At 40.4% G+C, this 23,510-nt stretch overlaps 1 pseudogene; it reads left to right on the top strand.

Annotated features, from left to right (window-relative positions):
* Window positions 1-17,378: 17,378 nt before the first annotated feature.
* On the top strand, window positions 17,379-22,865 carry LOC102906492 (uncharacterized protein C2orf78 homolog; annotated as a pseudogene).
* The last annotated feature ends 645 nt before the right edge of the window (window positions 22,866-23,510 follow it).

Raw genomic sequence — 23,510 nt, 5'->3', positions numbered from 1 at the left:
CTCTTCTCAGTCTACCACACTCAAGCCATCTAAACCAGCTCCTGCCAGCACTTCTTTGATGGCCTCTGACAAGCCAGTTCTGTCTATTGCTACCAGTGCCACACGAGATAACATAACCAAACCCATCCAGTCTTGTACTAGGACTCAGCCAGCTGTCTGTAGACCAGTATCCTACAGACCATGTTCTCACACTTTACTTCAGAAGGAGCTCATTTCTGCTGCCAGGAAAAAGGCCCCATCACCTCCAAAACCTCAAATCCATTATCTGGTGCAAGATATTGGCCGACAACCAATTTTATGGAGGACAATCAAAATCACAGAGCCAGTCATCTTACAGCCCATCACAGAAGAGCAGAGGCCAGAGAGGGAGGCCATGAAGAGGCGGGCTCAACAGGAGAGAGAGAATGCCGCCAAGTACACGTCACTGGGAAAACCACAGCTCTTCCTTCAGAGGCAGAAGGATATGGAAATTTCTAGATATTATGACTATGTCATGTAAGTCCTAGCCTACTTTTTGGAACATAGTACTATTCAACACAGCCATGGTGAGATATAAACATAGATATACATGTATACATTGGATTAAAATCTTGGTGAGTGTGTAGATAATTCGGTACATATGGAGTTAAGGAGATTAATTGGAGATCCAGGGATTTATATATAAATGGTCAGACAGTTTCTATACTTGTAAATATTTGAAGACACTAAAAGTGATTGGAGAAATTAAGGCAGTTATATCATCCATGATTAAGTATATATAGAAGGCTTTGATGGTTTTTTCATGCCTTTGCTGTTGTTCTTTAATGTTTCCAAAGTAGAAATATGTATTACATAAATTCATCATATGCTATAAATCACTGCTAGGGTTATTTAAGTTAAAAGTAATTAGTCAAAACCTGTAGCAGTTATAAAATTATTCTCCTTGACTTTTATATTCATTATAATGGTTTTTGAACTTGGTATGTTTCCCATAGTGTATACTGTATAGTGAACACACTCCTGTTCTTCCCGCACTTCCTCCCATTTTGAACCACTCACCCCAGTTCTTTAATCATTACTGGTCTGGGACAGATATCCTCCTAAAATTTAATTAAATATAATACAGGATTCTATGTATACACTATCAAGCACCCACCTTAAAGAGAAAATATACAAGGTCAAGCATCTTCCTGAGAAGGGATTCATTCATAACGATGTATGTCTGAAGTTGTATCCATCTTTGAAATCATCCTTTTAATACTTTAATTCATTGTGTGTGTGTGTGTGTGTGTGTGTGTGTGTGTGTATGTGTGTGTCATCCATCACTATGCATTTCCCTGATTCCTCTTCAACCTGAACATCTGCATGTGCTTATTATCTTTTTATTATATCAGAGTAGAATGTCTTTTTCTTTGTCCTTTACTACCTGGGTTGCCTGATTTCTTATGTTTTATGTATTTTATCTAATCCTATATAATCTAGATATTAATGCATTTACTGAGGTAGTAATAGCAAAGATGTTCTCCTGTTCTCTAGGAATTCCTCTCAAATATCTGTTTCTTTTTCTAGCAACAAACGCTTCTCTTCCCTGAGAAACCATCTGTTAAGTACAACCAGGAATTCTTGAGTAGCTGGTGTGTTGCTCCATCCTGGCCTGTCTGTGAACATTCAAAACTTTGACATACTTTGTGTTCTAATACTATCGGGGTTACTCACACTATGGCCTCTGAGGCATTTGGCATTTCATTTTACAGTGTGACACATAGGAAATATAACTCATGTGTTTATTAATTTGCTTTTAGTATCTTGAGACAGGTTTTCTCTCCATAGCCCTGCATGTTCATAAATAATTTGACCAGACTAACTTTGAACTGACTAACATCAGCTGGCCTCTACCTCTGCCACTATCTCTGCCTTTGCAATTGCCCTTGCCCTGGTCCTGGTCCTGCCTGAAGAGTGCTGAGACTAAAGGAATGCTCTCACAAACTAAATGGAGTCAAGTTTCTTTCTGTTTATGTGGATATCCAGATTTCCAAGCATGAATGGATGAAGAGGACATGTGTAAGCCAAGGTATATTTTTGGTACCTACCCCAAATCCCAAGAGACTTAACTGAATGTGTTTACAACTGGAACTCCACTCAGACTGATGTTTCTGAATATCTGCAGCTGTGGCTGAGATACTAAGAATGTCATCCAGCTGTTGTAGGGGCCTAAGTGCAGAGGTGCACTGAAAGGAGGGGGCATCCCACTTACCAGGTACTGACTTCTTCCTTGACTCTTTTTCAGTGGTGCAAAGGGAGACTTCCCTGGGAATCACACATCAAGCCAGAGACTTCCTCAGCTGCAGAAAAGATCTCTGCTACTCCTGCATCCTGCATTCCCAGATAAGGACATCAACTATTGAAGGGGAAAAGTCATTAACAGTCCCCATCCACAACCTTCAGAAATCTTGGCATTGCCACAAGCTCCATGCCTGGAACAAACAGAGAACGACATCCTGCATGAGATGGCAGCAGTGCCTCTGGATGCCTATGAGTGCACAAAAGAAAACTAAGACCCTTCTGTGAGTGCCTCTGGATGCCTATGAGTGCACAAAAGACAAGACCCGTCTCTCCTCCCTTTAGAACACCCCAACATGTAACATACCTTGCACTTCACTAATGCTGGGAGCTTAGGGCAGAAGCTTGCTTCTGACAATGCCACATTGGGAAGCAGCAGTCTTGGTCAGGATGAGCCTGGGGCATGTACAGTATGTTGGCCTCCAGCATGGACTTTGCAGACATGACTACACTGGTGGCAGAAGTTCACCTTCCCAACTGCTCAACTCCCTCTCTGAACCAAACCAATTCCAGGTTTCCACAGCCACCCAATGCAAAGACTCCAGGGTCATCAGCAGCGATCAAGCCCAGTAAAGATAAGGTGTCATCAGCACACCCTTAAACCAGGTGAGGAGGAAGGAAGAAAAACACTCTAGTCTGCTTCATCTAGATTCTCTAGCCAGAATCCCGTATCAGAACCTTGTGGAAGGAGTAGCTGTGGCTAGTGCTCTGACCAGAAAGAGATGTTGACAACACAGTCAAGGAAATGGAGGGCAAAGCTCAGAAAGTCACAATCTGTAGGCTCAGAAGACCTAGGATTCATGGGCAAGATGAGACCAAAAGAGCTAGAGAAATCAACTCCAAGAAAGCTGAAGGAGCTGAAGCCATCAATCAGAATCATGGCAGAAGAGAAGCCCACTGTCCTCCACAATGAGAGGAAGTGGAATCCACTTGAGCTCAGCCATCATAGCTTTAAAAAGTCTCAAACACACCTCAGCGAGCACGTACTGGCGTCTGTGAAGGTCTGTCACTCACTGTGGAAGAAGGGTGAGAGGAAAACTGGCATCTCCTGAACCTTGAACTCTTTGTGCCACTCTGTGCTCTAATAGTATCAGAGTTTTATACACTTTGGCCTCTGAGACATTTGTCATTACCTTTTTCCAGGGTTACATATAGTAAACAAATTAATTTATTTATTAACTCACTTTTAATTTCTTGAGACAGGGACTCTCTCCATAGCCCAGCATGTCCTAGAACTGACTACATCAAACAGGAAAGCACTGAACTCACAAAGATCTGCTTGCTTCCCCCTCTGCCTCCACCTCCATCTCAGCCTCTCCCTCGCCTTCTTTCTCCACTTCTGCCTCCTCCTCTGCTGCTGCCTCAGGAGTGTTGGGACTAATGGAATGCTCCAAGAAGCCAGCTGGCATCCAGATTCTTTCTGTACATGTGAATAACCACATTTCCATGCATGTCTTGATGAAGAGGCCATGTGTACTCCAGGGTGCATTTTTGGGTACATACCTAAAATCCAAAGAGACTAAACTGCATGTGTTTACAACTGTAACTTAACTTGGATTCATCTTTTCCTGACAATGTGCCTTGTTTCAGTTGTAGGCTGTACTTACTACAATACCTGTGAAGCACTGACCTCTAATGAGGTGTGCTCATGCTATTATGGGTATTTTCTGCTTTTGTGGTAAAGTTATGATTGCTTTTCTACTTCTAGGAAGTGGGTTATCTAAATTTTACTGAGGAATTGTATTTACCCTGTTCATAGAGTTTCATGGTTGTAAACGAATTTGTAAACGGTCTTATTAAATAAGAAACACAAAGCCAAATATAGGGGTGAAAGCCTTAGAGATCAGGGAAATACTGATAGCCACCAACCTTACCTCTCCAGCCCTGCAGCTACCAAAAGTGAGCTATTTTCTGTCTTATCCTCGCCTTTATTGCCTTGCTGTTCTGTCTTCGCATTGGATCTTAGCCTTGCTACCTCACTTCCTTGTCAATGCCTGTCTGTACAGGTTTCTATAGTTGGTACTGGGTTTAAAGGCACCACACTAGGCTGTTACCTAGTTCCTCCTTGAATACATAGTAACCCTGCCTGCCTTTTGATGGGATTAAGGGTATCTGCTACCACTGCCTGATTCCTGTGTTTACTTAAAAGTGGCTGGCCATTTTCCTTTTGATCTCCAGGCATGCTTTATTTGTTAGCATGCAAATAAAATATCACCACAATTCAGCACAAATATCACCACATTTCCCCCTTTTGTCCATTAAAAATAAAGAATAAAATTTATAAATAATATAAGAAAAACTATATACAATAAGTACAATAACTACATACAATATATACAAGCAATAAATACATCACCAATTCGACAAATTAAGAGAAAATATTACATTATCTACTCTATTTTTTGTGAGTTTAAAATGTGCCTAATTCACTTTCTACCCAATCTTGTATTACCAACAGAAAATTGTCCTATGATGTTCCTTCAAACTTATATACTTTTCACCTCTTAGTGAGTTGCTTTTTTTTATTTTTGAAATTTCTTAAGAAGCAAAAAATGTAACTACAACTATCTAATCTTCAACTCCCTCAGAGACCAAGAAGGAAATAATATTACCTAGAAAAACAGGAATTGCAAACAAGCAACTTCAAGAAAATTGTGAGTTGACAGAAGCAGCCAGCTGCCTGGACAGTCACTTGAGGTTTTCCACAATGTTGGGGCATCATCTTCAGCCTACAGGTTTAGCATATCTGACAGACTCATTTATGAAGTAGGATATACACAAGGCCTACAGCTCGACCTCACATTTGGCATGAGTATTCCATGTACCAGATAAAATTGAATTCTACCAGTGTCCTGTCATGATTCAGGGTTTTAAATTCTGAAAATTGCTGGTGTTTCTGGAATTCATCTGCTTATTCTTCTCAGCTTGTGGATGGCTTCATCTCAGCATCCTGTTCTTCTCCGCATCCCATTCTTCTCTGCTTGTGGGTGGCCTCATCTCCTTTATTAAATGCCAGTCTACCTTTGAGAGGTTAGACTCTATCAGGCTAGTTACTCTTTCAAGAGTAACTGTTTCAGCTACTGTTCCACTGCATACCAGAAGACATTGGTCCATTGCCTGTTGAGCTGCCTTCTTAGAAAGGGGCACTGTACCTTTTCCAGATTGCAAAGACCACTTTAGCGATGGTTCCATATAGTTTTGGCATCATAGGATGCCTGTTGCTAAAGCCACAACCACACTTGTTTTGGCAAGGATCGGTAGTCATTTGTTTTGTGTCCTCTTTGTCCATTTTGGACAAAGTTGATGTGAGGGCACTTTGTTGCCCAGTGGCTAACTTTTGCCATAATGAAAGTTAACTCCATATGCAGTTTCTTCAATGCCCATATCTTCTCTGAAGTAGATTGGTGCTGCCAGGAGCCAACATGTCTCATAATCATAAAAAAAGAAAAATTGTAAATTATTAAAACATTTAAATGCCATATTCTGTAGATCTCTGAAGGATTTGAAGATGACCTGTCTTTCTAAAATATATCTCTGCTTAACCTTGAAAACACCCAATATGACAAGTTCAACTGTAATGATTAACTACTAATTCTCATTTCTCTATATCCTAATAGTTGATGATAGTAACTTTCAAGGATTAGCAAATTGTTAAATGAACTGTATAGGTACAATATCCTGAACAAGATTAGAAATGTACATATAGCATTTTCTAACAATATCATCTCAATATATATAATTTGTATACAATATATAAAAATCCAATCCAATGTAAAGTATTTAAATCTAGTAGTTGTCTTTTAAAAATAGATTCAATAATCTACTTTTTTATCTATATTATATCTATATCCTCTCATTTTTTCAGAGTAGATTCAATAATCTACTTTTTATTCTATCATTTAGATATCTTTTTTCAGATTAGATTCAATAATCTATGTCTTATCTATATCATCATTTTTTATAATCAAGAATCTTAAATCTAATGTTCTTTGTTTAGCCCTTTTCCTGACCATTAACTACAACAACTTGTAACCAAGCCTCCTAAACAATGACAACTATTCCAAACCCAAAACCCATTGAAAAACCAAAAACCACCCGCCCCACCTCTTGGGAATGTGGGCATTGTGCTCTTAAAATTGCTTTCTGCAGTTTGTGGGTGATAGCATCTTTAGAAGATTCTGAAAAGAAAACTTTTGGGTTCATCGTCAAGTTCCAGGAGAGGTAGCTATATCATTTGTTGTCCGGTCTTGGTATAATGCCAAAGTGCAGGGCTTATCTCAAGTCCTTGTTCAAGTAGTCTGTGAAACAGGATCATCTCAGCTAGCCATCTCGAAATTGTTCTGACCAGTTTGTAGTCCAAAGCTGATCTTTGGGTGATGTTTGTCAGCTTAGTGGTATTATTATCGTCCACATGGAATCATTGTTGTGGGACCCCATCATCTTTCTAGAGACTTCAAATTCGAGGTTAGGCCTGGTCATGATTCCCTGCAGAAAACTGATAGAGACTCCAACACAAAAACACGTATAGGCAGCTAATTTAAGCCTTTTTCTAGAATTAGTTAGTACTCCAAATGACCAATAATATCATGACAAAAGTTATATACATATATAAATCTTATAAATTTTGATATAAGATTCATAACTTAAGAAAAGTTTAAAGACTCAAAATAGAACCAAAGAATTGAGATTAGTGGAAAAAAACAGTTCATTAGTATTTTGGTTTCCTTCTGTCTTATATCAGAAGATGGCTCTTTTATCTGACATGATACAGAGATTTTTCCATTTTCCTTTTAACAACGTACTTGGGTTTAGAGAAGGAAAGAGCCATTCTCCAACTTCAAAGCCAGCTTGAATTGTTAATTGAACTAGGACTATAAAAAGACCATTTGTGTTAGTCGTCTGTAAAGAAGAGCAGAAACAAACATTTAGGAAGACTTAAGAAATTTTACATGTGATACACAAATAGGCAAAATTACTCTTTTTCTTGGGACATTTTTCTAGATGATTTCTCCTTTTTCTTCAGATGTCTCATTTGTCCAGTGTTCTTCAGATTCCTTGGCCTTCATTCTCCTGAAAGACAAAAACAAAAACGCTTCCCCAAGCCTAACTTTGGAGAGGTTCCCTTTTGGCAAGTTATAGCTGATTAAATAACAAAAAAGCATTTGTTAGTGGTATAAGTTAGTTTAAATTGGATGGTCATGCTGGTTGCTGAACTATCACCTCTTCTAATTAAAAGGTCTCTCTTATTCAAATTGAATCTACATCAATTTTGATGGTATCCCCAGCTTATCTTCTCCTATAGAAACAAAAGCAAAACCTCGTTCCCAACGTAACACATATCCTGGTTTCCATTCTGAGGTTAGCACATCCTTAAAGTATACAGGATGATTTAATTCTGCAGTTTTTTCTATTATCCAACGTCTCTCTTCAGCTGTTGTTCCTTTCTCATTAGCACTGAGAAAACTCAAAGTTAATATAGCATTATGTAATCTATTTCTGGGGGTTTTGGTTACCCATTTCTGTTTATTTAGCATATCCTTTAGAGTTCTATTTGATCTTTCTAAATCTGCTTGGCCTGTAGGATTATGTGGTATAACTGTAATATGCTTTATATTGTAATAAACAAAACAAAGTTTCATTTTACGAGAGACATATGCTGGAACATTGTCAGTTTTAATTTGTGCAGGTATACCCATGATGGCCATAACTTCTAGCAAATGAGTGATTACAGAGTCAGCATTTTCAGAACTGAAAACATTTCCCCACTGAAATCCTGAATAAGTAGCAATGGTATAGTGTACATATTTAGTTTTCCAAATTTTGTAAAGTGAAACACGTCCATCTGCCAGATTTCATTCCTCTGAGTACCCTTTGAGTTACATCCTGCTGGTAGCAGAGTCTGGTTATAAAAGGAAAAACTAGGACATTTCCTTACAATTTCCTTAGCTTGTTGCCATGTTATGGAAGAATTCTTTTTTAAACCTTTACTATTGACATGAGTTTTTTATGAAATTTTGAAGCCTCCAGCACATTTCTTATCAATAATTTATCAGTCTTGTCATTACCTTGTGCTAGAGGGCCTGGCAGACCCATATGGGATCAGATGTGAGTTATATATAAGGGATGCTTCCTATTCCTCATTATATCTTGTAACCAAATAGGGAAGTTAATTCTGACTCATCATGGATAAATTCTGCAGTCTTGATATATAATACTACTCTTTCAGCATACTGAGAGTTGGTAACTATGTTGAGAGGTTCTGAAAAATCCATTAATATCAAAGAATATCATACAATTCCATTTTTGAACTGAATTTTAATGACTTTGAACCCCTTTACTTAAATTTTCAATTTTTTTCCCTGCTTCCTCAATTCTGTCCCATGGCTGCCATGCGGCATAGAATTAAGGTTTGGTTGTCATATAAACATTGCCTTTGTATATCAGAGTATTCACCTTCTTCAAGAAGTTGATCCTGGGCAATCTCCACACCTCTAGTTCTACAAGGTGTCTATTGCCTTAACCTCCTCCTTAAGCCATTGTTACCACTGGTATTGTGCTCTGGATTCTAGAATATCTGTTACCAACTCTTTCCAGTCCTGAGAAATAATCCTATTACGAGGTGACCACTAGTTTAACATTTGCTTCACAAATGGAGAATGCAATCCATGGGATACTATAGCTTCCTTAAATGTACTTCAATCTAACATTTCCACTGGAGTCCAATTAGCTTGTACATGCACTCGAGCAGGTAGTTCCTGTAAGGCTACCAGATGAATGAAGTTAGATTGTTTGAAAACAGGCTGTCTCTCTATAACCATATAATGCACTCCTGAAATAATTTCACCTCTAAAGTCTTCTGCCTGGGCCTGAAATTCTCTATAATTCATTTTAACCTTTTTTTTTCTCAAGCTTTTATCTTGGCACTTAAGTTGACCAATCATTTTAATACTAAAATAAGGATAATTAAACAAATAATACTTATAACTGATGTTTCCTACATCCTATCAACATTAATTATCCTCTCATTTATCTGTACAGCCTTCAGACTGTCTAATGAATTATCAAACAAAGACTAATTTCCTTTTATTGAAAAATATTTCCTATTTTTTAATATGGAAAAAAATGTTCTCTTTTAACTAGTTCCTTCCTTTAAGATATCTGATATCTTAATTGACTTACCAAGTCTGCATAGGACAGTAGAAGTCCGAGGGACTTTCAAAGCAGCTACCTAGCATGGTGGAAGTCCAAAATGGGAATCAGAGAGAGAGAGAGAGAGACAGAGACAGAGACACAGAGACAGAGACAGAGACAGAGACAGAGAGAAAGCACCTACTAAAAGCTAAAAACTAAATACAAAGTCCAGCTATGTGCTCTGGCCTGAACCAGGAGCTCTGTAAACACACAAGGAGTCCAGATGCTTGCAGCTCTGCAACCTTGCAGTTCTAGCAACATGAGTCAGAGATCTGGCTGCAAGGAGCTCCAGCTGCATTTAGCCAGATCTCATGTAGCTCTGTCCAAGCCAGGGGGCCTGTATACCCTGGCCTATAAGGCCATCAATGGTTTTATTTAATGAATTCTTGCCACATGAGCACGAATTGTAGATGAATTTCTAAATGGTCTTATTAAATAAGAAACACAGAGCCAAATATAGGGGTGATAGCCTTAGAGATCAGAGAAATAGAGAGCCACCAACTTTACATCTCCAGTCCTGCAGCTACCAAAAGTGAGCTATTTCCTGTCTTACCCACACCTTTATTGCCTTGCTATTCTGCCCTCTCATTGGCTCTTAGCCAAGCTATGTCACTTCCTTGTCAATGCCTGTCTGTACAGACCACCAGGTCTCTATGGTTGGTACTGGGATTAAAGGAGTGTGTCACCATGCTTGGCTGTTCCCTAGTGTGTCCTTGAACACACAGAGACCCTATGCCACATGATTGAATTAAGAGCATGTGCTACCACTGCATCACTTCTATGTTTACTTAAAAGTGGCTGGCCATTTTCCCCTTGACCTTCATTCATGCTTTATATATTAACATACAAATAAAATATCACCACAAATGGTGTATCTGTCTTCACAATATCTAACTGCCAACTACTGTGTGGGACCAAAACTGCTCATTCTAAAAAGGGCTATGTCCAAAGTCATCCATGTAGAAAATATTAACAAACCCATCATGAAAAGATCCTACTACCTGTATACGATGATCCTCACAGGGACAAATTTGGGTACAACAGAATACTGAAAAGCAATGGCTTACAGAGGCCTCTGGTGTTATGCTCTCTTTGTGTGGCTTTAATTACAGATTTAGGCACTGCCATGAGACCATGTGCTTCACTTTACACCTTAGGAGCAATAGAAATGCATTTGAATGGATATCTCCTTGATATTATTATTATTATTATTATTATTATTATTATTATTATTATTTTGGTTTTTCAAGACAGGGTTTCTCTGCGTAGCGTTGTGCTTTGCCAGGAACTCATTTTGTAGACCAGGCTGGCATCGAAGTCACAGAGATCTGCCTGCCTCTGCCTTCTGAGTGCTGGGATTGAAGGCATTTTAATCTTGATGTTTTCAAACTAAGGGTCTTGTAGAATAATTCTTATTAAACAAATCTCAGGAATCATTTTTCATATTAAAGCAACTCACACAAAGCTGTACTTGTATTGAATCCTTCTCAATAACATTAGTTCTCATTGTACTTTTCATTGAACATATTCTCTTAAAACTGTATATTGTACACTGAGCCCAGTAACTTTTCTTAATTGTCAGCAAAAATCTTAGGCATTGACAGCATTGCCTCCCAAGTCATGAATTGAACCATGGAGATATGTATAATCTAGGATCCATATATACAGACAGCATCAGGAGATATTTGTCTGGGACTAGATACATATGGTATAAAATGATTACCCCAAGTTATAAGAACTCTCCTACAATCACCTTGACTACACTCATCACTTTAGCTGAAATGGTTCTGTTGTGTGTAGACATCACATATTCCTTATCCATTGCTCTGTTATTGGACAGCAAGGTCAGATAATATAGATATTACTGAAAAATGCTGCAATCTATACTCATGTGCAAAGCAATAATGTGTTCAATTCCTTGGAATAATAGGGATGGAAATTGAGATAGATCTGGTGTTGGTATTTAAAGTGACCCCATACTGAAATAAAGGGTAGAATACCTCACATTATACCCACAATACCTTATTGGTGTTTCCTGTGGAAGCAATACTTGGAATACCCTTACTTTCAGTTAAGTCTCCACTTCTATTCTCTAGCATCAAGAAAGACCATTTTCCAATGGGCCTTATGGTCAAATGCAAGTAATGTCTAGAATGACAAGTCAAGTTTTCATGAATCTGCATCGCTCCTTCTACTATGTACAGTAAAGCTTCACAGCAACAGACCTGTCTATCACTGCATCTATCTCTTCAATTACTTTCTAAGGTATCCATCCATCCAAGGTAATCACTGCTAACATTTCACAATGGGATTTTCACTTGATTTTGGAATAAAAAGCCATGCTACACTATTCTATCCCATTGCTCTAGCTCTCAATTTGATTGCACTACTTGCAGGACAATTCCTGAGCCTTGGATGGACTGCTTTGTGCATGATCCATTTCTGAGTACCAGCCAACCATCTCACCACAACAGCAGCCATTGAGTCTCAGCAGCCTAAACAATGACAGCTCTCTCCAACAGCAACAGAAACAATGCCAAAGGAAGGCCAGCAAGGAGGCAGACTGTAACAGTTACAGCTGCAACTACATTAATCTCCTGCAATTTTACAAAGGTTTAGAAGGGAAATGTAGAGACCCAACCATTCCATTCAACAAAACAATAGCAGTTGTCTTCTCTCTGGGATGTAGGCACTACTCAGTCACAGAACATTTTATGGTGGATTGCAGTAAAAATAAGAATTCCCTTCTGTGCATGTGTACACATAACAAATTGGAGAGTTGTTACAAATATACCTAACAACTGTGCCTTCTCCCTACCAGTATAAAATTCTCTCTTGACATTTTACTATGTGGAAGAGCCATCCAACAACCTAATAGCACAACTACTGACCATTCTCCCCCAAAATGATGGAAGAGCCTGCTTAGTCTATGAAGGCCACCCAGCTGGATATAAGAAAGGGGTTCCACCTCCAGGCGAGTCTGTAAATTTCATATTCTGCAAATCATTCAGTTTGTCCCTTTGCTACTTCCTGCTCATAACTTACAACAGGGTCACAATAACTTTCACATTTTAGGAGGTACTAAGGACCTTCTTGCCCAACATCTCCTGAGGCTTAAGCCTACCTCCAGCACTTAGCAGGAATCTGTCTTCAGAGAGTACCATTTTTCCACCCATACAGGATACCATCTTTCAAGTTATTTAACTTACATTTACTTTTCTTGGAGATGCTGCCCCAAAAAATATTTTATTATATTTGTTTGTTATATTTTGAAAGCTTTTTCTTTTGTAAAGAGGGAGAGAAAGGTAGTATATACTGAGAAATGAGGACTTGGAAAATAATTGGAAGGAGTATGGGGTGCAGTAACTAAGTTCGGTATATGTGGTTAGAGGAAACAAGGTCATTGTTACACTGAAAGAAAAATAATATGCAAATATTAAAAACTAAAAACAGCCTGGTGGTGGTGGTGCATGCCTTTAATCCCAGCACTCGGGAGGCAGAGGCAGGAGGATCTCTGTGAGTTCGAGGCCAGCCTGGGCTACCAAGTGAGCTCCAAGAAAGGCGCAAAGCTACGCAGAGAAACCCTGTCTCGAAAATCCAAAAAAAAAACTAAAAAACACAGAAACGGTGAGAATTAAACACAGAACACAGTTCTATCTATCTATCTATCTATCTATCTATCTATCTATCTATCTATCTATCTATCTACTTGTCTATCTATCTCTCATTTTCTCTCCACTCTCAGAATTCAAATGACACAGGCCCTATCATGTTCTACTCATTTGGTTCTAAGCTACTATAAGAGGACACTTTTTTCTGATGGATCTACAACCAAAAGCCTGGATGAACCTTCCAACTTTCAGTCATTGCCAATTGGAATGTGTCACATTATCTGAAAAGTGGTCAGTCATGAAGGAAACTGCAAGAGTGAAAGGCAAAGGCAACCTACTGGCCTATGAAAAAGGACAGTCTTATTGCAGAGCTTTGCCAAACACTACAAAATATGATACAATCTACATGGAAAAAAAGTTCTACAGTAGTAGCTCAGTGTAAAAATGGTCCCAATGGAAAGTGCTGACAGCTCATGTGAATGCAGCAGGATAACTAAACAGGATCCAGGGTCATTTTCAATGGGGACTGACAGACACTGTCATAGTAGTGCTTTATGAGGTAGTTATAATAAGAAATGTATATAAATGTACACTATATCCATGCTATAAGACAGTCTAGGAACCCACCAGTGAATGACCAAAAGGGATAACAATCTAAATCAAAATGAGGAATACACAAGATTTCCCCATATTTCATCAAAATTTTGCATTCCTGTCTGTAAAGATACACTGAGATGGGTAATGGGTTGTTCTATTTTTTTCAAATATAAAGGGAAATTGTGGAGCCTAAAACCATGGCTCTAAAAGCAGAGCCAAAAGCTTAAAAAGGGCCAATAAAAAAGACGGACAATAGCCCTGTAACCTGAGCCAACCAATCCCTTATAAAGAAAACCAATACCTGAGCACAAAATATAATAAATCTCCAGGTTTGTCCAAACTCAAGGATTGGAATCTGAGCAATTCTTACCGTGAAAAGCTTCACCCTGGAAAAGCTCCCCCACTAAGATGCTCTATTACATAAGCCCTGTATATGTTCAGTTGGGAAATGCCTTTTTCCACTCTGTTAGAGGAAGCAACCTTCCTGGATTCTTCCCTACCAATAAATCTCTTGAATGAGGTTTAGGCAAGACCTTCTTTTGTCAGAAGGGAGCAGAGCAGACAGGGAACATTAGCCACAGTGGAGCAGAGCAGAGCAGAACTGTAACTTTTGCTGGGGAAATCTTCCCCTAACAAAGCAGAGTTGTTGAATTGGGGAAAACTTTAACTGGAACAGATGTAAGCTGCTAGCTTATTGACTTTGTGCTATTCCTTGGCTCTCAACTACCAGGATCACTTTCCATCAAGCTGCAACACTTACAAAAACACCTACATTGCTTTTTTCATGTAACCCACCGCCACATACCAACAAATGTCTTCCTGCTCTAGGTGTTTCATTTCTATTTAGCCTTTTCTCAGAAAAAAGCATGGCAGGGAATGCTAGAGCCCAGGATTCTGCAGAGACTGTTGCCAGGAGGAAGAAGGTTCAGTAACTCTCACACTCATTATACTTGTGGATGAAGAAGGAAGGCGGCCAGACTCAATGACTAACAACTTCAAACTATAAGAAGGGAGGCAAGATACAAAGAATGCCCATGTGTCTAAGACCGGAGTGATATACATGATGACTACCCAAACAACAGGGGTTACCCCTCAAGTGCTTACTACTACCAGCAGCCTCCAATTACAAGCATCTTCATGATGAACAGAAGACTACTGCTTCTGGAAGTTCACCATGATACTGGCCTCCACTTTAAGGATACAGGGTCACCCTACTCCAAAAATCAAACTAGGGATGAAATCAAAAATCAAATAGGGATGAAAAGCAGAGAAGGGAGATGTGAGTCCTGTCTGGGTCAAAACAGACTAAGGAAGGCCTCTAAGAGAAGAAACCCAAAGAGAAGATTCTTGGAGTTCATCATCAAAGGTGCATCAATACCCTGTCCTTCAACCCAGTCAGAAAGGAGCCCTTTGATCTCTTTCTTGGGTCATGGACAGATGATGACAGCTCATAAATCAGATCAACTGGAAAGGTTTCACACCCACATTTCCTTCACGAAGGTGTTCCTATCTTTCTTGCCCAAGGCTACTGAGTGTATGTTCAGTGTATGATGATGGGACAATCTATGTTGGAAGGTGACACCTCATAGGAACAATAGAAACAGCTATATCGATGAACTTTATAAGAATGCTCTGGACTAAACCTCATGAAAGGGGGACTTCCATGCCAGGATTGTCTCTTTCACTAGCATACACCTCAGCCTGCATGGCTACTGTTGGTCTCCTGGCATTCTGTCCAACCAATCCCATCTGTTAGCTCAGAATCTGACCTTCCCATTGGCTGCTGCCCTGTTTATGACATCATTCTCATTCCAACCCTACCACCACCTGGTAGAGTCTTGGGGTTGCCATGGAGATGCCTGTAAACAAATTTGGATCATCACAGGTCACCTGTGACCAATGACCAGTAAGTGCTGTCTGATATCGGACACTCTTGCCACTCAGGTCAGATGATCAGACAAGGATAAACAATTCTCTTTCTCCAATGTACTATGGTTTGCTAATACTATCCCTCCAACCATGGCAGATAAGGAAAGACATTTTAAAACATTAAAAAAGGATCACTTTTCCCTTATTTTTACTATACTTTTAAATTTTTGTTTAATGGGTATATTAATGATGCTGATAGAGAGATGGAATTGAATGTCACATTTAGATCTGGTTATTAGTGGGGTTAGAATACATGGAAATAAAGAGGGTACACTGCAGAGATGACCCTGGATGTACACAAAGGTAGTTTGGATCAAATGTTACAGATAACCACAGAGTAAATAAAAAGGCACAAGACATTTTCATATCCCAACCCATTATTAGGCAGCCACACTGTTGAGATTAGTCTAGGTAAAGGTTTCCTGTCACATATAGAAAACAATATCCAGCTCTAGTCCCTGGCTCTTACACTCTATCCAGCCCATCTTCCACAGCATTCTCCTCATCTTTTGGTAGGATTGGATGTTATCAACATGGGCTGGCTACTCCACAGTCAGTTGTTCTCTGGACAAGAACTGACACACCAGTGTGTGCACAGATTCTCACAAGGATTCCCAACTAGGAGAGTTACAAGAAATTAACAGTTACTGTGGAAGTGTTCATTGAAGAATCAATGTAACCAACTTTTAATTAAGAAACAATCTTATTTAGAGATGAACCCATGCTACATTAGAAATCCCAAACTGTCACTTGAAACATAGGCACTCAACATGAAATGATATCTGCAGGTTGTATTCATGTAGTCATATTGGATGTGTGCTGAATTTATATTAAAAAATAACAAATAGTGACTTACATAAAAAGTAGTGGGGAAGAGAAGGAGCTAGATGACAAGGGATTCTTAGCTAAATACAGTTCTTATCTATGAAAGTCCTGATCCATCATTTCAATAAGAAAGCTCAGAGTAGAACCAAGCCTGGTGAACATGGAAGGAACCTACAATGCCAGCACTCTGATTAAAAAATAATCTTATTCAGAGATGAACTCCACAATACATTTGTAGTCCCAAGACATCACATGAAACACAGGCAATCAACATGAAATGTTATCAGCAGGTTTTATTTGTGTAGTCATATATGCATATAAGCTGAATGGTTATATAAGACCATTCACAGTAAGAGGTAATGACTTACACAAAAAGTAGTGGGGAATAGGGGAAGCTAGATGATGAAGGGATTCTTAGCTAAATACAGTTCTTATCTATGAAATTCCTGATACATCACTTCATTGAGAAAGTTCAGAGTAGAGCCAAGCCTGGTGGACATGAAAAGAACCTAAAATGCCAGCACTCTGATACAGAGGCTGGCCAGTCTGTGTGATTTCAAGGCCAGACTGATCTAGGTAGAGACTCTCTCTCTCTCCATAGAGGAATATTTGCACACAACAGGACAAAGGCACAGGCATGAGAAGCTGTCTAAGTTTCTCCTACTTTAAACACTTCTGTTCTGGGATGCAGATATGAGGCAGTGCCACAGCAAGAATCAGAACAAGACAAAGCAGGGCAAAGACGGGTGTTGTCTAGGTCACAGCAAGGGTCAACATGGATCAATTAGGAAGTCCAGGTCCACATAGGAAGAATAGGCAGCTCATGAAATGAGTGTCATCCTAACCATTACCAAGAACCATTCTGAAAGATTTGTTTGGGATTTGTGATGGAACATAGATCTCAGACTTTCTCAGATGGTACAAACTGATGATAACAGCTCACCACAGGAAAGTAGAAGGATTCCTTCTCACCACTCTTCCCATTTTCCTCTTGATTCCTAAAGAAAATTTCCAAAGTGCACCTTTCTTTGGGACAGAATGTGCTCTGCAGCCCTCTGTGCCTGTGCTAGGGAAGGCCACCCCCTTACAAGCAAGTGTGTGCAAGTTCTCCAGAGTCTCCACCCCAGCAGTGAGTTCAGCATGGCTCCTGCCATCAGATTCCAGCACTTGTTGCCAGCAGCTCATGGACAGTGCCTACCCCTACCTACCAGCTGGCACAACCATGGTGACTGCGCTGACTGACCAGGACCAGAGCTCTGCATCAGCACTCTCCTATCCAGGTGTTCTCCAGTGGGATCCCATGAGAAACACTGACTGGAGGGAGGAGCTGTGCTCCAGGATTTCACTGTAACTGTCATTGACCAGAATACCACATTCTCCTCCTTGTCTAGGAAAGCCCAGGGTGATAATATTTTAGATCCCAATGCTTTAGTCCTCTCCTATCCAACACTGTCTACCAGCCTTATTCAGGCCACACCACCACAGTTGCCAAATCAAGGATACAGCCTGGCACCTACCTACCAGGAAGGATACAGCCTGGGCCCTCTGATGCCTGGAGAACTCGGGCAGTGCCTGCAGGCCTGTGGCTCTGTGTCCTACTCTGGGGGTCAGGCCTCTGTCCTGCAACCAGAGATGGTGATGATGCCAAAGGAGATTCAGTCAACAAATGTCCAAACACCCTTCTCCACCTCTTCCATCTACTATCCCACACCTACTCAAGACAAGCCAGACACCAATCTTCAAGGTGAGCAGAGCCAGGAGGGAGGACTGAGATCAGCACTCAAAGCAGACACAGCTCAAACTTTCAGGAGTGGATGTCCTCAGGGAGGAAAAATGGGAGTCCTGATAGCTCAGCCTTGATCTGGCTCACCATCCCCATCTTCAGTCTCTATAAGGACTGACAATGCAGGGCAATGAGTGGCATCCATCCTCCATTAAGACATGTCCAAGGACACCACAGACACACACGTCACTGACCTAGCTAATCAGTCTCATGCACCGTTACACAGCAATCGCCTGCAGGAAGCCTTCCTTGGCAGTGGATGGGTTCTTCAGAGAATGTAAGGAGTCAGCAGGGAAGGAAGTGAGCCAGGCCATGGTGATCAGGAGAATCTTGTAGCCTGACTAACTAGCAGCCAGAGTGTTTTTCTTTATTTATACAGAATTTAGTTGGCAGACATTCATGATGTTCCATAACATAGATCATATCATTTTTGGTTTTGGACATGTGTTTCACTTACTTTTGCCCATCTTTTGGTCATCATTAGTAAACTATGACAGAACAGAGTTATTATTTCCAATCATTTTCCCTCAAGTTTTGACATCATTAACAAACAGAGTAATGATTCTTACTCTTTAGTCCCATAACCCTATTTTTATCATCTATAGGCATATGACAGCCTGTGCTCAGGCCTGTTGCTTTGGTTACTTCAAGTACACTAAATCAATACTAAATCCTCAACCATCCTGGGCATTTTGTCATGTCCCAAGCAATGCATTATTAACTCTTACTGGTCAGAGTGCCCAGGATAAATCCTCAGGCTAAAGATGTTGCAGTTATTATTCAAATTGTGACATAATACAATCAATGTTCACATTTATCTCCTTATAGAATTTGTCTATATGTTTAATTCTGGCATTCTGTTGTTCCTTGGTCATGTGACATTATAGTGGCTCCACCTTAGCTAACTTCTAAGAAAGGAGATTGTAACACCTCATACTTTCATCATCTTTCCACTGCATAATTTCCTCATCAATATGTGTATATGTAGGACAGAGTTGTACGTCACGTAATTGTCTGAGTGTACTGTGGGAAGAGCCTTGTAATCTGAACTGTGGACAATTCCTCTAGCCTACCGAATCTTGTTGACCTTTTTAATTTCACTTTGTTTTGAATATCTTGTCCCTGTGTAAGTCCAGGGACAGATGTTTCAAGAATATCTAATAGCCTCATGAAGAAACCTCTGGCATCTTTATGTGTCACAACATCCAAGGTGTAAAGGAAGACCTTCAAGTAGATAAGGCTATTTCCCTCAAAGTGTGTCGGGGAAAATAGTATGTTCAGGACTTTGCTGGGTAAGCTTAAAAGCAGCATTCCTGGGAGAAGGCATAAATGATTCAAAAGTAATTTTCCATCAATCTAACATCCTCAAATTGTACAAATATAAAAAGTGCCCCAAGTATGTAACAGGTGAAAACCAAAGGTGGCATGGCAGCCATCATGTGGCTCAGCTTTGCTGGATCTTTGTCAAGCAGCGGTTCTGGCATTATAACTTCTGACATTCCATTAGGATATGGCTGTGTTAATCACCTACTTCCTAATCTATTGCTCAGTGCTGTAGAGGACACCAAGGCATTTCTATTTGGTAGACCTTTATATTCTCTGTGCTGAATTCTCACTTTAGAGCAGTGCAACTCCAAATCTGTCTTAGAGGAAGTATTGTACCCAGATTCCAAGTGCTGGCCCTCCCGTTCTCTTACAAACATAAGTGCATTGATTGTCCTGTATACCGGTGTACCAGTGTACAACTGCTAAGTTGGGCAAAGCTTCTCTTTGTCTCTCCTTTCTCTCTGTCTCTCTCACTTTCATTGTCTCTGTCTCTCTAACTCTCTGTCTCTCTTCTTTTCTTTTCTGTTCTGTTCTGTTCTTTTGCAATGGTTATTCAGAGGTGAGCCAAGTCTATGCATGATCATTAGAAACATATGTTTTCTACTACACAGTCACAACCAAACCCTAACATTTTACCTTCTTAACCAGATTTTCATATCATTAAAATAAGACTGTGAAATGTAGAGCTGGAAGAAATTCAAGGTTGTTGAGAAGATTGCCTTGCAGGAGTGAGAAACTAGGATTGGATATCTGAACCCATTTAGAAAATCAGGCAACTGGGGGCATTGGAGTAATGCCAAGAGTTGGAAGACACAAGCAAGTTCTTGAAAATTATGGACCAGACAACCTGCCTGATAGCAAACTTGCACAGAAATGAGGGTCACTCTTTCAAAGATAAAGGGAAAGGAAAGGGACAACCACACCTCAAGGGAATTCTGTCACTTCCCCATGATCACTATGCATGCACACAACACACAAACACCAAGGAAAACACAAACATCTGAGAAATCATATCACATGGTTACTATAAATAAGAGAGTGGTCACAAGTCTCCCAACAGAGGTGCCGCCTGTGCTACTCAAGCAGAGCTCACAGGAATGCCTTCCCCACTGCTCTAGGGGGTCTGAGTACTGAGGAACACTGAAAAGTGGGGAGCACCTCACTTACCAGGCACTGACTTCTTCCTTGACTCTTTTTCAGTGGTGAAAATGGAGACGGCCCTGGAATTGACAGCTGCAGGCCAGACACTCTGTCTGTTGCAGAGTCCAGACCTCTGCAATGCCTGCATGCAGGATGTTCAGAAGTCACCACCTGTCCATGGGGACTGGTCATTAACTGCCCCCAGCGACAGTCCTTCAGAATTCCTGCCCTTGCCTCCTGCTCCAATCTTGGAACAAACAGACAATAACGACTTGGATTTGATGACAGATGATCTATCAACTTATCTGGATGCCTATAAGGGCATAAAAGAAAACCAAGACCCATCACTTCTTCCTTTAGCACATGCCAACATGCAGCAGGCCCTGAACTACACTGATTCAGGGAGCCTAAAACAGAAGCTTTCTCCTGACAATGCCACCTTGGGAAGCAGCAGCCTTGGTCAGGATGAGCCTGGGCTGCTGCAGAGTGAGATGGGCTCCAGCATGGACTTTGCAGACATGACTACACTCGTGGCAGATATTCATCTTCCCCGACTCTTCAACTCAATCACTGATATGAACCCATTCCAAGATCCCACAGCAACCCAATCCAAAGACATCAGCAAGGATCAGGTCCAGGAAAGCTCTAGCACCATCAGTGTACCTGTGGACCAAGTGAGAAAGAATGGCCAGAAAGCCTTTGAGATGCTAGATGGGTCTTCTCAGGCCAGAATCCAGCTCCAGGACCGGGTGAAGGGAGAAGAGGCTGTGGGCAGTGCTGGGTCCAGTGAAGGGGCTATTGACAACATGCCTAAGCACTTGGAGGGCAAAGCCCAGTAAGCCACACCTGGCATGCCCAGCAGAGCGAGGCCTCAGAGGCAAGACAAGACCAAGAGATCCAGAGAAAACAACTCCAAGAAAACAGAGGAACTTAAGCAGTCAAGTAACAGAGTCAAGGTAGACGAAAACACCACCATGCCAAAGAACCAGAGGAAGAGGAATCCAACCAAGCTCAGCCACAACAGCTTTAAAAAGCCTCGAACTCACCTTGGCATGCACATGCTAGAATCCCTGCAAGTCTTTCACCCACTGGGGAAGAAGAATGAGAAGAAAACTGGCATCTCCTCCTCCCGGGCTCGGCTAAACTTCAGCAGCAATAAAGATTCCAGAACATGCCCAGTCACTTCATCACTTCTGGATGTGCCATGTGATGGCTGATGCCCTGGTAAGACCCAGGGCTTTGCTTAGAGACTAGAGAGCAATGTTCACTGGGGGGGGGGTGTCCATCTCCATCCCAGTATGAGCTGCCCCCACCTGGCAAGGTCAAGTTAGTACCTCTGCCTTTTCCAGCCCTGGACAAGACTCAAGCCAGACTGGTTTCTAGAAAGCCTCTCTCCCTGGCTTCACACAGGGCCCCTGCAGTGTACCCTGTGAGACCTCATTCTAACTCAGCTCAGGCTACCATACTCAAGCCATCTAAACCAGCTCCTGCCAGCACTTCTTTGATGGCCTCTACAAGCCAGTTCTGCCTATTGCTACCAGTGCCACACGAGATAACATAACCAACCCCATCCAGTCTTGCACTGGGCCTCAGACAGCTGTCTCTAGGCCAGTATCCTACAGGGCATCATCTCACTCTTCACTACAGAGGGAGCTTGCCTCTGCTGACAAGAATAAGGCCCCATCACCTCACAAACCTCAAATCCAAAATCTGCTGCAAGACTTCAGCCAACAACCAATTTCATGGAGGAAAGTTGACATTCCAGGGCCAGTCATCTCACAGCCCATCACAGAAGAGCAGAGGCCAGAGAGGGAGGCCATGAAGATGCAGGCTCAACAGGAGAGAGAGAATGCCGCCAAGTATACCTCTCTGGGAAACCCTCAGCTCTTCCTTCAGAGGCAGAAGTATATGGAAATTTCCAGATATTATGACTATGTCATGTAAGAGCTGGCCTAGTCTTTGGAACACAGTACTATTCAACATAGACAATGTTAGATATAGACACTGATATATATGTATACATTGGATTTAAAGACTTGGATATATGTGTACATATGTAGTTACATATAGAATTAAGGAGATTAATATGTTCATCCCCGGATTTATATATAAATGGTCTATAAATGGTTTTATATATATATATATATATATATATATATATATATATATATATAACTTCAAATATTATAAATATTTGAAGACACTGAAAGTGACTGGAGAAACTAAAGTCAGTTATATTTCATCCATGAATAATTATATATAGGGAGAATTGATGGTTTCTTCATACCTTAGCTATTATTCATTTATGTTGCCAAAGTGGATATGTTTAGCATAAATAAACACTGTCCACATCATATGCTATAAGTCAGTGATAGTGTTTATTTAAAATAAAAGTATCTAGCCAAAATCTATAGTGCAATTAAATTTATTCTCCTTGACTTTCATTTTTCACTATACTGGTTTGGTAGGTTTCCTATAGTGTATATAGTATAGTGAACATATACTTGTTCTTGTCACACTTACTCCCATTTTGAAACACTTACTCCAGCCCTTTAATCACTATTGGTCTGGGAATGAGCACCTCCAGGAATTTCATGAAATGAGATACAGGATTCCATGTATACACTATTAAGCTCCTTACTTAAAGAGAAAATATACAATGTAGTCTATCTTCCTGAGATTGATTTCATTTGATTACTGTTTTTACCTTAAGTTGTATCCATCTTTGAAATTATCCATTTCATATTTTAATTCCTTATGTGTGTGTGTGTGTGTGTGTGTGTGTGTGT

The sequence above is a fragment of the Peromyscus maniculatus genome, chromosome 1, assembly GCF_049852395.1.
Source record: "Peromyscus maniculatus bairdii isolate BWxNUB_F1_BW_parent chromosome 1, HU_Pman_BW_mat_3.1, whole genome shotgun sequence".
Classification (NCBI taxonomy): Eukaryota; Metazoa; Chordata; class Mammalia; order Rodentia; family Cricetidae; genus Peromyscus; species Peromyscus maniculatus.
This window is presented reverse-complemented; position numbering and strand designations above follow the sequence as displayed.